The following is a 12,900-nucleotide window of genomic DNA, read 5'->3' as shown; positions in this document are numbered from 1 at the left end:
TGAATAAGTATTTAAAGAAATAATGGATAAAACCATCCCAAATAGGAAAAATCTCAAAAGTCTTCAAAAAACCACTTAATACAAAACTTGAAAAAGTAATAGTACAAAAAAATACTAAAATGGATAAAGTATTACATTGTACATCAACCGTCAGGACAAGAGCTGATCAAGTCACTGTTTCTCATAGTGTCCATTTCACTTCAACAAGTTTCCCCTTTGGTGCTGTTAGTTGTCGCCAATCAGGGAGAACATATGATATTTGTCCCTTTGGGACTGGCTTAATTCACTCAGCATAATGTTTTCCAAATTTCTCCATCTTGTTGAAAATGACCGGGTTTTGTTGTTTTTGACTTCTGTATAGTATTCTATAGAGTACATGTCCCATAATTTCTTTATCCAGTCACTGTTGATGGGCATTTGGGTTGGTTCCAGGTCTTAGCTATTGTGAATAGAGCTGCAATAAACATTAATGTGCAATCAGCTTTTTTGTTTGCCAATTTCATTTCCTGTGGGTAAATTCCAAGGAGTGGGATGGCTGGGTTGAATGGTAGGGTTATATTCAGGTTTCTAAGGAATCTCCAGACTGACTTCCATAGTGGCTTGACCAGTTTGCATTCCCACCAATAGTGGGTTAGTGTCCCTTTTTCCCCACATCCTCTCCAGAATCTATTGTTGGTAGATTTCTGTATGTGAGCCATTCTACCTGGGGTGAGGTGAAACCTCATTGTGGTTTTGATTTGCATTTCCCTGATTGCTAATGATATTGAACATTTTTTCATGTGTCTGTTGGCCATTTGGATTTCCTCTTTTGAAAAATGTCTATTGAGGTCCTTGAACCATCTCTTAAGTGTGTTGTTTGTTTTGATGTTGTGGAGTTTCTTGATTTCTTTGTAGTTTCTGGTTATCAACCCTTTATCAGTTGCATAGTTTGCAAATATATTTTCCCATTCTGTTGGTTGCCTCTTCACTTTCCTGACTGTTTCTTCTACAGTACAGAAACTTCTCAATTTGATGCAATCCCAAATGTTAATTTTGGCTTTGACTGCCTGTGCTTCTGTGACAACTAACTGAGCACCAAAAAGGAAACCTGTTAATGTGACATGAACACTATGAGAAACAGTGACTTGATCAGCCCTTGCCCTGACTGTTGATGAACAACTTAATATGTTATCGCTCTTAGTATTTTATTTGTTTGTTCTACTTAATACTTTTTGTTGAATACTGTAATCAATGCACAGTTATTCTCAAGTGTTGAAACTTATCTGAAAATTGATCGCTGTTAATTATAAGAGTGGGAATAAGAGAGGGAAGAGATGTGCAATTCGGGACATGCTCAAGCTGACTTGCCCAAACGGTAGAGGTAGAATCATACCAGGGGATTCGAATTCAATCCCATCAAGGTGGCATGTACCAATGCCATCTCAATAGTCCCAGTGATCAATTTCTGTTCACAATTGACCATAATGATAGGACTAAGAACCAAAGGGAGCACATAAACAAGACTAGTGTCTGCAAATACTAGCTGATAGAATAAAAAAGGGAGAGAATGATCCAACATGGGAAGTGAGATACTTAGCAGACTCATAGAATGGCGGATGTCCTAAACAGCACTCTGGCCTCAGAATCAGCCCTAAAGGCATTCCGATCTGGCTGAAAAGCCCATGAGAGTATTTCAGGCAAGGAAAGCCAAGACACTCCGGCAATAAAAAAAAACAAAAACAAAAACAAAAACAAAAAACAAACAAACAAAAAAAAACAAAACCCTAAATGAAAGATCTCCACGAGTAAGATCCCAGTGGAAAGAACAGGTCATCAAAGAAGGAGGTACCTTTCTCTTAAGGGAGGAGAGAACTTCCACTTTGACCATGGCCTTGTCTAAATATGATCAGAGTCGGTGAACTCAGTGGGCTTCCATAGTGTCGCTCCCCCTCTTCATGGAGGAACGACACTAAACCCTGCCCAGGCTTCATATCCGAATCACGGCACCATTACATTATGTCGCTCCCCATTTTCGTGGAGGAGCGACACTAAACCCTGCCTAGGCTTCATATCCGAGTCACGGCACCATTATGTCGCTCCCCCTCTTCGTGGAGGAACGACACAGGACCCTGCGCTGTTCTTTCGTCTGCTCGGCCCTCCCCGGGTTTGCTGCTGGTTCTTCCCGGGTTGGCTGCTGGTCCTTCCACCTCCGTGGAAGGGCGGTTCCCCCTGCCACATTCCCCACTTCTGCAGGGGAGCGGCACACCGCCGGCCGGCTCTCTCGGGGGCTGCACAGGTGTTCCTTCAGATGTTCCTCTTAGATGTTCCTGGTGCATGCCGTCTCTCTCCTCCTTTATAGTCCTCCTCTGCCAATCCCAACTCGGCTGCCCACACGCCGAGTACGCTGCTCTCCTCCAATCAGGAGCAAGTCCTGCTGTTTATTGGTTGAACTGGAGGCAGCTGTGCAGAAGCTGTTTTCTCCTCTCCCAGCGCCATATTGTGGGAGAGCAGATGCATAGAATAAGTCTTAATTCCAGTAACTTAGTCTAGTCCGGATTGCTCCCCACAGATCCCCCTTTCTTTTTATTTTTTGGCGTTGATACGCGCCTGTCTTCGGTGTCCCACGGCACACACTCTGCTCTACTTGCTAGAGTTGCCACAGGTTCTTACAAGTCCTATCAATCAGGCAAACCGAATCCGGGTCCTCTCTTCGCCATGTTGTGAGGAGGTTTTTAGGCACTGATGCGTGCCTGTGTTCGGTGACCTGCAGCTCACACTCTGGTTGAGCCGCTTGCTGGTGCTTACCGCCTTAATCAGGCAGACCGAATCCAAGCCTCCTAATTGCTGTATTGTGGGGAGGCCTTACTGATGTTAATTCGTGCCTGTCTTCGGTGACCTGCGGCGCGTAAGCTGCTAGCCGCCCGCAGGTGCTCATCGCCTCACTTAATCAGGCAGACCAAATCCAAGCTCTCACATTGCAGTGTTGTGGGGAGGCCTTATTGATGTTAATTCGTGCCTGTCTTCGGTGACCCGCGGCGCATAAGCTGCTAGCCGCCGCAGGTGCTCATCGCCTCACTAATCAGGCAGGCCGAATCCAAGCTTTCTCATTGCCATGTTGAGGGGAGGCCTTTCTATTTCTCTATCTCCGGGCATTCCTATTTCTCCCATTTTACTTCTATCTTCCAGCATTCCTATTTCTCTCATTTTACTTCTAAACTTCTGTTTCTCTTATCCCTGCGGCTTCCCGGCGGCGCTCGCCCCGAGGCTGCTTCTCGGCACCTCGCCCCGCGGCAGCTTCACGGCTCTGCGCAGCTTCCCGGCGCCTCGCCCCGCCGGCGGGTTCCCGGCTCTGCGCGCACGCTCTGCGGTCTCCATGCACTTCGTGCCCGCACCACGGCCTCGCGCCAGTCCCGCATTCCCTATCTATTCATGCCCCGTGCTCTCTCTGCACGCGGCGGCTTCCGCGAATGTTTCTGCCACCACCGGCATTCAGTCCAAGTTCCCCGGACTAACCTGGCGAATCCTGGCGGCCCACGTCTCTGCCTCTGGTTCCAGATCTTCGCCTCTTGCTCCCCGGGGTGACTTGAAGAATTCCAAGGTGGCTTATGTCTCCGCCTCGGCCTGCACTCGCAGCTTCATCCTCCCTAACATTTTTCTCTACCCGGTATGTTTCCTTAAGTTTTCTTCCAACAATATTCCTCTCATTTCTCCTGGCTTCTCCCCACAGTCCGTATCCGAGTCCAAGCCTCCTCCAGGTTTCACTTTCGCTTTCAATCTCCTAGCTTCCCCGCCATAGTCCGCATCCGAGTCTATGAAAGCTTTCACTTCCGCTTTCAATCCTAACTTCTTTCCCACAGTCCATATCCGAGTCTATGCCTAGGCTTTCAATAGCTTCTTCCGGCACCTTTTTCGTCCGGCTTTTCCCTAGGCTGTTTGCTAGTCTCTCTCTCCGGTATTTTCCCAGTTCTTCCCGTTTCTTCCCTCCTAGGTTTCATATCCGTCCTAAGTTTCCTATCCGTCCTAGGTTTCCTATCCAAGTCACGGCACCATTATGTTGCTCCCCATTTTCGTGGAGGAGCGACACTAAACCCTGCCTAGGCTTCATATCCGAGTCACGGCACCATTATGTCGCTCCCCCTCTTCGTGGAGGAACGACACAGGACCCTGCGCTGTTCTTTCGTCTGCTCGGCCCTCCCCGGGTTTGCTGCTGGTTCTTCCCAGGTTGGCTGCTGGTCCTTCCACCTCCGTGGAAGGGCGGTTCCCCCTGCCACATTCCCCACTTCCGCAGGGGAGCGGCACACCGCCGGCCGGCTCTCTCGGGGGCTGCACAGGTGTTCCTTCAGATGTTCCTCTTAGATGTTCCTGGTGCATGCCGTCTCTCTCCTCCTTTATAGTCCTCCTCTGCCAATCCCAACTCGGCTGCCCACACGCCGAGTACGCTGCTCTCCTCCAATCAGGAGCAAGTCCTGCTGTTTATTGGTTGAACTGGAGGCAGCTGTGCAGAAGCTGTTTTCTCCTCTCCCAGCGCCATATTGTGGGAGAGCAGATGCATAGAATAAGTCTTAATTCCAGTAACTTAGTCTAGTCCGGATTGCTCCCCACACCATAGCCTTGGCAGCTCATGACAAGAGCCTAGGGTGATTACTGAGGCCATAAGCAAGAGTGTCAATTTGTTAAGTCAACAACAGGAGTCACTGTGCACTTACTCCTCATGTAGGATCTCTGTCCTTAGTGTGCTGTACATTGAGATCTAATGCTATAACTAGTACTCAAACAGTATTTTTCAATTTATGTTTCTGTGTGGGAGCAAACTGTTGAAATCTTTACTTATTGTATGCTAAACTGATCTTCTGTATATAAAGAGAATCGAAAATGAATCTTGATGTGAATGGAAGGGGAGAGGGAGTGAGAAAGGGGAGGGTTGCGGGTTGGAGGGACGTTATGGGGGGGGGAGGCATTGTAATCCATAAGCTGTACTTTGGAAATTTATATTCATTAAATAAAAGTTAGAAAAAAAAGAAAAAAAAACTTGAAATGAATCTTTTGAAACCTAAAGAGAAAGGAAAATACAGATGAATCCAGGGAGAGAAACAATGCATTACTAACAGAGGAATACCGATTTGAATGACTACAGATTTCTTTCTCAGTTAAAATCTTAGGAGTGAAAAGCAAGAGGCATGAAAGATAGAATTGTCACCCATAGATACTACACCCAGTGAAAACATTCTCAAGAATAAAGAGAAAATAGAACCATCTTCAGATGTAATCAAAGTAGCAAATTTTATTATCAAATTTAACTATAATAATGACTAGGGATTTTTTAAATAGAAAAATGATAAAAGAAAAAATGCTTGGAATTTCAGAAAAAGATAAAACATTTTCAGAATGAGTAACATAGACTACACAATTCAACTTCTCATGGATTTCCTGAACCATATTTAAAGGTTGAATTAAAAGTATAGCATGATTAGGCGTGGAAAAATAATTAAAGCAATCATATTTCAAAAGTGTTGAGTTACAGAGGACTGTAAAGGTAAGCAAAGTTCCTGTACTCCACTGTAAGTGGTAAAACCTCACTGCCAGCATACAGGGATAAGCAGAGTAACCATTAAGAAAATTATACAATACAAAATACTCAAAAACTGTACAAACATCAGGATCGAGCCTTCAAAATTTCAAATAATTAGAGAGGAATAATCAAATAGAGGAATAAGCAACAGAAAAAATTTAGACAGAATATTCAAAATAACAACTTCCCTAATATTCTAGGGCCGTTTGGTTTGAAGTGATCATACTTTATACACTTGGACAATTTCATGACTTTGATATTATTTTGAAATTAACTATTTGACTCAAAGTGGCTAAGCTTCAAGAGAGTAAAAAGCACTTTTTTGTAATCATCTCTTTATTGTGGATGCAATATCATTTAATTTCTAGCAAAGGGTCCATCCAGATGACATAAAGAGTGGCTCCTGAAGGGAAAGATTTGTCCTTTCACAATCCTATCATCAATCTGCTTCCACCAATTAATCTAAGTAAAAATATTTTGCATGCTATTCAAATGCAACTTCAAGAGAATTCCCCTAACCCCCTTTTATAAAACAGTGTTAACACCTCGGATTTTCACATATAGAAATCCATAATTCTCAATATGTCAATTAGGTTTTTTTGCATGTGTTCTAGCATGTTTTGGAATGTTTCTTACTTCCTATTGAATGGGTTTTTATAGTGAGTTATAAATATTTTGAGATTTATATCACAAATGACAATCTCTGTTACAAATTTGAAGTTCCTACATATAATATGTGAAAAGATGGATTGCATTACCTAGTTTCACTTTGTTAATTTAGCACTATTTTTTCACTTCTTCCCATTAAATTTGATGAAATAGAATTCATTTATCTATGCTTTTGTCTGAGCTTTTAATATAGGTTAGTAGCTGAAATAAAAACAAACAGTTTGAAGAGAGAACAATGGCCAAAGAAGCAGATGCTGCATAAATTTGGGATGATTGCTGTTAATTTTTTATAGTGCATACTTCTATTGGATTAAAAATGCTTTTTATTATACACTAGCAAACGCTCTTTAACAGGAACTGTATGATGTGCTGTTCTTTGATTTCGTCTTTTATTTAAGATCTTTCCTTTAAAAGCCTCACTATTTGTTTTTCCTTCCATGGCAAAAATTTGTAATTTTGTTATATCTATTGTCTACTGAAACAAGGCTTGAATTTGGATTAGGTTCCTTTAAGCTGCAGATTTTGAATTTTCCTATTAGCTATTTTATTAGAGTCCAGGCATTATGACAAGAGACAATGTACATCCTAGCATTCCATTTCTTGAGTACACCCAGCATGCACTGTCTATAGTTCTTTGTTCTAAGGTCACATCTACAAAATTATCTTTTATCATTATTACACTTGATCTTAGCCAAAAGGCCGAGAAGCAATTCCTTAAATCCTTATTAAAAAATAAATAATTTACCATTGATATCTACGTTTCTGCTTGCCTTAATTCAGTCATATTTGAAATATAATGTATTTCTGTATTGTGTACTTTCCCCCTGTAAAATACAAGCTCTTTGAGATCAGTTACATTGTCTGCATGATTTAGCTCAGTACAAAGAAAGTGTATCTTATAGGTGTCTGATAAATAAATTGTTTAATTGGTACCAAGCCTTTTGAGATTGCAGGAACAAAATTGTTTCCAAGTTCCTTGTTTTATCTTTTTGTTTTCACAGGCTTGGTTAATCTTTATAATTTCTGATGCATACCAATTTGCCGTTCTAAAGAATTCTTCTGCTTACATTTTCTGCCAATTTTGCCCTTTCTAAATCCTCCTGCAATGTAATATTTTTTATTGAGTACTAACCACATAATCAAATAATTGCAGTTCATGAACGTGATTGCTCAATCTTGCATAATGCATTGTTTATACATTTATTAATTTGCATATGAATTCAGTCTCAAATATACACTGAGTATATGCTATGTAACAGTATTAAAAACACTAAGTAAATAGAATTTGAAAAAATGGCATTATAGTTCACAACAGTTGAAAATGAGACATTGGTGTCAGAGGAGGCGCGGGGAGAGTAGGGTGCTGTGGTCTGAGCTAGAGGGTGAAGCTGTTGGAGCAAGAGCGTGGGCGAGCAGTCTGAATGCCAGAATGGATAACCGTGTTGCTACAGCATTTGTAATTGCTTGTGTGCTTAGCTTCATTTCCACCATCTACATGGCAGCCTCAATTGGCACAGACTTTTGGTATGAGTATCGAAGTCCAGTTCAAGAGAATTCAAGTGATTGGAATAAAAGCATCTGGGAAGACTTCATTAGTGATGAGGCAGATGAAAAGACTTACAACGATGCACTTTTCCGATACAACGGCACAATGGGATTGTGGAGACGGTGTATCACCATACCCAAAAACACACATTGGTACAGTCCGCTAGAAAGGGCAGAGTCATTTGACGTGGTTACAAAATGCCTAAGTTTCACACTACATGAACAGTTCATGGAGAAAATTGTTGATCCCGGAAACCACAATAGTGGAATTTATCTACTTCGGACCTATCTTTGGCGTTTGCCAGTTCCTCTTCCCTTTTGTGAGTCTGGGTTTGATGTGCTTTGGGGATTTGACTGGACTTTGTGCCTGTATCTGTCGAAGCTTGTATCCCACCGTTGCCACGGGCATTCTCCATCTCCTTGCAGGTCTTTGTACACTGGGCTCAGTAAGTTGTTATGTTGCTGGAATTGAACTACTTCGTCAGAAACCTGAGCTGCCTGAGAATGTGTCTGGTGAATTTGGATGGTCCTTCTGCCTGGCTTGCGTCTCAGCTCCCTTACAGTTCATGGCTTCTGCCCTCTTCATCTGGGCTGCTCACACCAACCGGAAAGAGTACACCTTCATGAAGGCATATCGTGTGGCGTGAATGGAAACTGCCAGCTTTACAATTGCCATTTTTATTATTTTTTAATACTGACATTTTACCTGGCCTCCCTCCCAGTTTTTAATTTTAATTTTCTTTGTGGATATACCATTTTATCTGGAAAATCCATTGAATTTATACATATATGACACTAGATAACAATACCACTAAAATTTATGTGGTTTATTCTGAGTGATTCCGTCATTTAAACACACTAATCTAAGTTCAGAGTCCAGACACAAAGACATGGATAGAGACTTGGCACAAATTTGTGAAAGAAAATTGGCAGCAGCAAATTGACCCAGAACAAATTCTGCTGATTCCTGTTAGCAAAAAAACTACAAAAACTACATCTTTACAGCTAGAAACTTTTCAGTTTCTTTGGGAGACCTCTTGTTGTTGTTAGAACTTCATGTTTACTTTGCTGCTGTAGATAGCTAGTCAACCAGTGGTATCAGGGTTTTTTTAAGACCTGGGCTCCATAAAGTTGGGAAACTATCTAAAATCCTTTTCCCTAGACATTGGCACATGAGTTCCTTTGAAGTGAGATGTAGCAGCTATTTATACTTACACTGTGTCTGCCTATAAGAAAACGAAAAAATACAGTGTTTACTTACATTTAATTTTTTAAAATAGATTTATTTATTTATTTATTTATTTAACAGATAGGGTTATAGACAGTGAGAGAGAGAGACAAAGGTCTTCCTTCTGTTGGTTCACTCCCCAAATAGCCGCCATGACCAGTGCTGCACCGATCCTCAGCCAGGATCCAAGTGCTTCCTCCTGGTCTCCCATGTGGGTGCAGGGCCCAAGCACTTGGGCCATCCTCCACTGCCCTCCCGGGCCACAGCAGAGAGCTGGACTGGAAGAGGAGCAGCCGGGACTAGAACCCGGCGCCCATATGGGATGCCGGTGCTGCAGGTGGAGGATTAACCAAGTAACCCACAGCACCGGCCCACTTACATTTAATTTTGTAACTGTAAGAATTTCAATTCAGCCAGACAAGAAGGTTGATCTTATTTTATTATTTAGATCTCTTCATTAGGATTTTCAGTGCTACCAAGCCACTTTGAATTTTTGCTCCTTCCCTCTTCACGCTAGGTTTTTTAAGACTGTGTTTTTTTTTTTTAACTTTACATTAAGATTTCAGAGTAAATTCCCCAACTGCTTTTATTTATTCCAAGTACCATACAGAAGTGTCCACCACAAAGACCCTCCAGAGCTGGGTAAACTACCACAAGATCTAAAGCTTTATCCATTAACCTCCAAGAATGGTCTTTATTTCTAGTGGTGAATCTATGTGCCTTTCCTTCCCTAACCCCTTTCTGGTTTGTGTCAACATTATTTAATGTCTTCTAATTGAGTCATTTTTTATAAATATGTCTAAACATTGAGCTTTTAAAAATTTATTTATTCCATTACTGCAGCACTTGACAGATTTAAAAAAAATGTAAGAGTAATTTCTTACCATATCCTAAATCTGTCTTTTTTAAAAAAAAATTAAATTAAAAATGAGAAGAGACTAAAAAAAAAAAAAGAAAATGAGACATTAAGACTGCAAGTGAAACATTTTGAAATTATTATTTTTTCTACTTAAGAACTTGTTGAAGACAGATACCTAAAAAGATGGTTTGGGGACCGGCGCCATGGCTCACTTGGTTAATCCTTAGCCTGTGGCACCAGCATCCCATATGGGCTAGAGGTTCTGGTTCCAGTTGCTCCTCTCCCAGTCCAGCTCTCTGCTGTGGCCCGGGAAGGCAGTGGAGGATGGCCCAAGTGCTTGGACCCCTGCACCCGCATGGGAGACCAGGAGAAATCACCTGGCTCCTGGCTTCAGATTGGCACAGCGTGCTGGCCATAGTGGCAATTTGGGGGGTGAACCAATGGAGGGAAACCTTTCTCTCAGTCTCTCTCTTTCACTAACTCTGCCTGTCAAATAAAAAAAAAAGATGGTTTGACTATTGATATTTAAGAAAACTAGGTTTTCTTTCTCTTTAAGTTTATTATTTGATTTTTAAATAATCAAATAATTGTAAATCTTATAATTTGGAAATAATATGATAAATTTTTAGTACTACTTTGGTTAATATCTACGAATATTTAGACGTGGTCCATTTTATGTCATCTTCTAAACAGGATCTTTGGTAAAACTTCCTTTGTTGTGTTGTGCTAAGTAAACTGCATTTTCATCTATCGACAAGGTATATGTACACAGTTATGCACAGTGACTGTGCTAATGAACTTTTACGGTTTTATCCGGTATTATTTTGTTGCCAATTCTCTGTAACCTCTTAGATTTTCATCTAGCCCGCATTAAAAGTTTATTTTACAGTATAGAATTTATATGTTCACTTATCTATTTGCTAGTGCCATACAACATGGATACTACATGAATCTGAATTTGGTCTTTGTTAGCCAATTCTACATTGTCCGGCAAATTGCATTTAACCACCCTAAAATATTTGTGAGATTAATGAAGAATGCATATGAAATATTTATTTTGAAGTTATTTGGAAAAAAGTGAGTGGTATTCCTAGGAACAGACTATTAGACTATTATGTCCCATTCTTATATTGAAATCAAGCAAAAGTAAAAAGAAAATCTCATTGTTGTTCTGACTGTTGATGTACAATTTAATACTTTATCCCTTTTAGTATTTTTTTGTTCTAGTTAATACTATTGGTTGAACTCTGCAATTAACACACAATTTTTTTTATGTGTTTAAATTTAACTGAAAAGTGATCCCTGTTAAATATAAGAATGGGAAAAAGAGAGGGAGGAGATTACAATTTGGGACATGCTCAACTGGACTTGCCCCAAATGGTGGAGTTAGAAATGTGCCAGGGGATTCCAATACAATCCCATCAAGGTTGCATGTACCAATGCCATTTCACTAGTTCAAGTGATCAATTTCAGTTCACAATTGATCACACTGATAGGTCTAAGAGTCAAAGGGATCACACAAACAAGACTAGTGTCTGCTAATACTAATTGATAGACTAGAAAAATGGAGAGAACAATCCAACATGGGAAGTGAGATACACAGGAAACCCATAGAATGGCAGATGTCCTAAACAGCACTCTGGCCTCAGAATCAGCCCTTAAGTCATTTGGATCTGGCTGAACAGCCCATGAGAGTATTTTAGGCATGGAAAGCCAAGACATTCTGGAAAAAAAAAAAAAAAAAAAAAAAAAAAAAAAAAAAAAAAACAGAAAAAAAAAAAAACCTAAATGAAAGATCTCTGTGAGTGAGATCCCAGTGGAAACAATAGGGCCATCAAACATCAAAGAAGGAGGTCCCTTTCTCTGAAGAGAGGAGAGAACTTCCACTTTCACTATGACCTTGTCTAAATAAGATCGAAGTTGGCGAACTCCAGAGGCTTCCATAGCCTTGGCAACTCATGACTAGAGCCTAGGGAGATTACTGACACCACAAACGAGAGTGTCAATATTTTAAGTCAACAACAGGAGTCACTGTGTACTTACACCTCATGTGGGATCTCTGTCCTTAATGTGTTGTCCAATGTGAAGTAATGCTATAACTAGTACTGAAACAATATTTTACACTTTATGTTCTATGTGGGTGCAAACTGATGAAATGTTTACTTAATATATACTAAATTGATCTTCTGTATATAAAGAGAATTGAAAATGAATCGACGTGAATGGAATGGAAGAGGGATTGGGAGATGGGATGGTTGCAGGTGGGAGGGAAGTTATGGGAGGGAAAAGCCATTGTAATCCATAAACTGTACTTTGGAAATTTATATTTACTAAATAAACCTTTAAAAAAAGAAAATCTCATTGTTGTACTTGAAACTTCATTAAAAATTTAAACTTCTCATTCTAAATCTCCTATCTTCTAAAAGTTACCATTCATATATTGTTATGAGTCTAACACGAACTGTGAGAAATGGCCCTCCATTCTTTAAGTCACCGTGTCTATTGCATGTTGTAGCAGTTGCTAGAGATAAGACATATTCACTGTGGCAGTGACTCCAGGGATCCTGTAGATATTCCGGGTGGTCACAAGAGTAGTTCTAGTTATTACAATGTGAATGAATGTGGGAGATCTGACTCTAGGTCATAGTATCTTAAAAAAGGGGGTGTACCTTCCACTTTTCCTCTTTCCTCCCTTCAATTTAATGCCCACTAGCCAGACATGCTTGCACACAAGTAGTTCATTGGGAAAAATTCTCAGGAGCAGTATTTGAAGGAGAATGAAGGAATCATGAGTGACAGTGGAGCTGAACATTTCTCTCTGCAACAGACGCTGTACTGGCGACTGAAGCCAATCCCACAATGAGTTCTCAGGTTGAATGACCTTTTAGAAAACAACAGCTGAGGCAATCCAAAGACCCTTTATAGCTGATTTTGACTTGTCATTGTTTCTTCTCCTCTGAGGCAAACCACTTTAGTTAAGGATTATTTTTTTCAGCCCAGAGCAATTTTTGCGAAATTCTTAGATTTCTGCTTTCAAAGACCAAGATTCCT

The 12,900-nt window shown here is 40.6% G+C and overlaps 1 pseudogene; it reads left to right on the top strand.

The window, feature by feature from the left end:
• Positions 1–7,563: 7,563 nt before the first annotated feature.
• On the top strand, positions 7,564–9,031 carry LOC100348805 (claudin domain-containing protein 1 pseudogene; annotated as a pseudogene).
• The last annotated feature ends 3,869 nt before the right edge of the window (positions 9,032–12,900 follow it).

This window comes from Oryctolagus cuniculus, chromosome 2, assembly GCF_964237555.1.
Source record: "Oryctolagus cuniculus chromosome 2, mOryCun1.1, whole genome shotgun sequence".
NCBI lineage: Eukaryota > Metazoa > Chordata > Mammalia > Lagomorpha > Leporidae > Oryctolagus > Oryctolagus cuniculus.
Note: the sequence above shows the minus strand (reverse complement) of the source record. Positions and strands in the feature narration are given on the sequence as shown.